We start from the raw sequence: 5,259 nt of genomic DNA, 5'->3' as shown, positions 1-5,259 counted from the left end.
TGTAAACATGTTTATTTCTGCTGTGAAGTTGGTCTTCTTAACATGGGAGTCTGTGGGGATTTGCTCTGTTTTGGAGCCAGCCCCTAGTGGATGAAGCGGGAACTGCAGTGTTATGCACTACCGCATAGGCTTCACTTTTGACCGCCGGAGGCTGATGCTTGGGTGCACCACAGGGCTCTGTCCTTGGTCCCCTTTAGCTCTCTATTTACAGGCTGATTCTTGACCATTTTTAGTTGTACATGTGGTTAAAACTCACATATCCCAGCAGCTAGTGAGCTTGTCTTTTCACAATGAAATCCTTGGTGGCTGCAACATTTCCTTAAATCCAAAGAAGATAATTCAGGTGTCAATAAATACGTTTACATGTTTTTTCATTCAAAATTGATAATTCGGAATTAAATAATTCGCAATCAACGTATTCTCCTACAAGTTTACATGAAAATAATAATTCCGAATGAAGGTTTTTATGAAACACGTCTTCACTTAATTCCTATTCATTCATCCATTAGAATGGCAAGTTGGGAAGGGTTCTGATTGGACAGAGGGTGTACGTGACACATGACGTTTACCGGAAATAAACAAAGTTCACTCCTTGCTTGTCGTCTTTTCAGTCGTAACTTGTAAAAACTACATAAAAATATCAGCAAACTGGTACTCATTATAAATGTGAAGGACCAGCTCAACGCAAGCATAATACTTCACTTTTTAGACCACCAAACACGGGAGGCAAAACAACGCGCATCATCAGGACAGGACAAGTTAACGACCGGAATTAACTTAGAGCAGAATGAAGGTTTACATGACAGAGAAATTAAACAGTTCAGAATTAAAATTACATCAGAATTAAGTTTAATTCTGAATAGAAATTTGCATTATGAATTAAGTGTTTACATGGTCGTTTTTCATCAGTTTAAAACAGAATAAACTTTTATTCGGAATTAAAGAAGAGTTAAAACTCCCATGTAATTGCAAAGATTGTAATTGGTTCTCCTGCTGTCAGCTGTCTAATCTTTGTAATAACATCACCCAGGCTGCTTGGAATGATATTTTATCTTAAACCCTGTTATGATGCATCACTTGAATGTTTACACTATTGTTTTTTCCAACTTCAGACAATTAAAAAAATTATTCCATCTTCAGACTCACAAAACCTGATGCTTTTTATCTTCCATTGTACTCGGATACTGCGATGGACTTGCGAGCTGTCCAGGGTGTACCCTGCCTGTTGCCCAAAGCCAGCTGGGATAGGCTCCAGCTTTACCGCGATCCTGAATTGGATTAAGCGGCTCAAAAAGTGAATGAATGAATGAATGTACTCGGATATCAGTCTGTGTTGTCTCCATTTCATTAAAAATATTGAAACTTGACCGATGACTGTGGCAAAAAGGCACAAGCACATCGATTGCATTGGCTGTCTCCTATTTACACTTGTCAAATCTGGAACTTGTACCCTTTATACTACAGATGGATGTGTCATGACTCCAGACAGAGGACGGACTTGAAGGAGGATCTTCAGGCAGTTGCCCTGGGTTCCCCCTAATGCAAGACAATGCTAGACCTCTTGTGGCTGGAGCGTGTCAGCAGTTCCTCAGCACATCTGGGACATCATGTCTCACTCCATCCACCAACGCCCAGCTACACCACAGGCTGTCCAGGAGTTGGCGGACGCTTTAGTCCAGGTCTGGGAGGAGATCCATCAGGAGAGCATCTGCCGCCTCATCAGGAGCATGCCCAGGTGTTGTAGGGAGGTCATACAGGCACGCAGAGGCCACACACACTACTGAGCCTCATTTTGACTTGTTTAAAGAACATTACATCAAAGTTGGATCAGCCTGTAGTGTGTTTTTCCGCTTTCATTTTGAGTATAACTCCAAATCCAGACCTCCATGGGTTGATACATTTGATTTTCATTGATAATTTTTGTGTGATTTTGTTGTCAGCACATTCAACTATGGAAATAAAGTATTTAATAAAAATATTTCATTCATTTAGATCTACAACACATATTTTAGTGTTCACTTTATTTTCTTGAGCAGTGTAAAACAAAAAAGTGGTTTGATATAAAGAATTGAATAAAACAAATTTTTTATTTATAAAGGAACAATAAGACAAACGTAAAATTAAAATAAATAATTGATAACATCAACCATCAACATAAAAGACTAAATTCAGCAGTATGTTCTTATTCATTCTGTTTGGTGGCAAAGTGTTGCCTTTCTGGAGGAAACTCAGAATACATTTATTCATAAAGCATTTTATACTTTATATTGTACTTTGATTTTATCATATATGTGTTCCCTACGTAGATGTGTATGGAAATACATCCAAACATAATATACAAGCAAAAAATGCAATGCTAAAAAGGTCCATTAGACTGAATAATAATGCAGGATAAGGACATCCCACAAATGAACTTTCTTGATAAATACAAACATTTCAGATTAAAACAATACAAATATTATTCAGAACAAAAAAGTATTTTCTTTTAAGTACGATAAGGAAGTTGTTTTCAGAAAGAGGAGGGTATGGTGGTTTTAAGGCCCATGCATTTTGACAGCAGTTGATTGCTGTTTGCAAGGCTATAAAGTCATTTACAATCCAAAACACCAGAAGAAGAAGAATAAAATCACCAAGTGTTTTACTGTTCTCAACTTATTCAGGTGCTTTTTATTTAGCAGTTTCTGCATTGTTTTCTTCCAGTTCCTCTTTGGTTTGCTCCTTTCACTGGTTGCGTGTCAGCTATACAACTCAATACTCCCCCTGCCATTTCTGGTGGTATTGCCCATTTTCAGAGAAAAGGTACAGAATAGATAGCTAACCCATGTAGCTAACGTAACCCACGAAGGACACTGACAAAACTGCCTGTCTGCGTATCCGTCTTCTGCATTGCGCAGAAATGGACCTTCAGAGGGAAACTGAATCTGAAAATGCAGCATGGCAGGATGTGTGTTTCAGTATTGCTGTGTCTTGGCTACAATAAAGCAAAGTAAAAATATCTACCAGATTAAAGGAAAGTTTTAAAAAATGAGAATTTGAGATAAATATGAGCTTGATGCCAGAAATATTGTAGTGTTCTTTTGTTTTGTTCGGTTCTTAGTCTTAGAATTGTTTTGTGTGTATGTGTTATAGCAATGGGGTCAGGACACACAAGCTTTTGCTTCCACCTTTCCTTTTCATACATGTAAAGAGAAGGAAATGAAAAGGTGTAAATCTTAGAAATGTAAACATGACTGTCTGATCAGAGTTTTCTTTAAAATAAGGTGATAACATGCGACATTTGACAGACCAAGTTCAGGTTAATAGGTTTCTTTTGCACATTGTTGAGGCAGTTATGTAGCCAAGTTCAGGCTATTTTGAGGTAGCAATCAATGTAATAGGTTAGCTTTAAAACTTTTAATCAGACTCGTTTCCTCTTCTAACTGGTACTCTTGTTTAAGCAGGAAAATCACAATGAATGTTTTATGAATCCTCCTTCAGAAGCAAGCTGTTAGATTAATAAGGGAAATAGAAACACTCCATCTGCTAACAAGTGTGTAACATGCCGCTGCCTGTGTACGGCCAACCCAAACTGCCTAATATTTCAGTCATATAACCCATTCTATTTTGCATCCAGCATCTTGTTTTTGTATGTTAACAAAGCAGAGTTGTGCCCAGAGGAGCCAGACATGGTTAAAGTTCCTCACCCACCAGAACTCTATTCATCATTGGTTTTTGCCAGGAGGCAGTGTATACCCATTACTGGCTGCATTGACCACATGAGAGGAGAGGGTCAGGCAATATTTTCCATTAAGGGCATAGAGTTGTTTTGTGTGGAGCTATAGTTATGGGAAAAGGCTTTTAGAGCATGTTGCACACTTCCAAGAGGTTTATTGTTCCCAAGACACAAGAGTGCCCTGGTTAGAGCTGCACGGATAAAGTCAATATAAGTTTTATAAATGGAAAAAAGGGTTTAAAAGGGCTTGTGTGTTTTTAGGTTGTTGGAATGTTTCAGGCTTTAGCGCAGCTTTATCTTTTGAATTGTTGTTTTACTGAATCTCTTGTGCTTTTTAATACCATGTATCAGCTTATGCTATTTTATTTGATCATGCTTTCAAGTCGTGCTCTCTACAGTGATCCAATTAAAAGATGTAGACTAAAAGGGCTCCATAGGACTGTTTTGTGGTTTTTGCACAGATATTAAATATACCTGCAGAAATTGGAGAGTGCCTCAAGAGTTGCATTAAAATAAGATTTATGGCAGACATTGATAGTATTACAAGGCAAACTGGTGGTCGAATAGCCAGTTTAATCATCACTCCCATCCAGCATGGAATCTCGTAACTACCATCAGTGTAATTACCTAGAAAACTATTGATAGATGACAGAGGATGACACATCCTAAAATTGATGACTATTGTACTGATGGGAAATTGGGTGGAGATTCATATTTCCAAAGATCATTCTAACCATCCAACATGAGCAGATTAAGATCTGAAGTTGCTGCTGTTTGCTTTGGTTTATCACCAAATTCATGCCGTTATATCCTTTTTTTAAAAGTCATGTTTTAGTCCTCTCTATAAAGGATAGCTTGCGTCTCCCTTTGAGCTGTGCAAAAAGCTTTATTGGGTCATTTTAGCATATTTATTCTCCAAAAAAGATATAACTTTAGAATAAGAGCACATGTGAACAACGGCTGCCAAAAGAGTTAAAGTGTTACACAATTAAAGCAGTAAAGCCTCTGGAATGTACTCACTGAAGATAAATCCTTTATCTCTGGCATTTTTTGCAAAAGCCAAACTTGGAGGACGTCTTATCTTGTCTGATGCTGGTTTGTTAACCCTTCAGCTACTTGTAATCCTTCACTGTATCTGCTGAATGTGATTAGAAAAATGAATATGACTGCAAAAGGAAACGCTAAAGAATTATGGATTATAGTGAAGCAAAGAGATTAAATAGAAAACAATGTGTGGGAAAAATTGTTCTGATATTAAATTGTCGAACTTATCATTTATCCAACAGCTAATCTGTCTAACATTTTCCTTCATGTATCGCAACATGGAACATGCATTAGAAAATTTATTTTTAAAAGTATTGAATGGATTTAAATGATGCCAACATGTCATCATTAACCCCTTAAAGGCTGACCCAAGACATGTCGTGTGTGTGTGTGTGTGTATACTGTACATAAGTGTATATATCAGGGATCTCCTAATCTGGTCCCCAAAGGCCAATGTATGGCATGGATTGGATGTTTCCTGCAATAACAAGCCTGAAATAAGT

This window comes from Telmatherina bonti (genome assembly GCF_933228915.1).
Source record: "Telmatherina bonti genome assembly, chromosome: 24".
NCBI lineage: Eukaryota > Metazoa > Chordata > Actinopteri > Atheriniformes > Telmatherinidae > Telmatherina > Telmatherina bonti.
The sequence above is the reverse complement of the archived record's forward strand: the minus strand, read 5'-3'. Positions refer to the sequence as shown.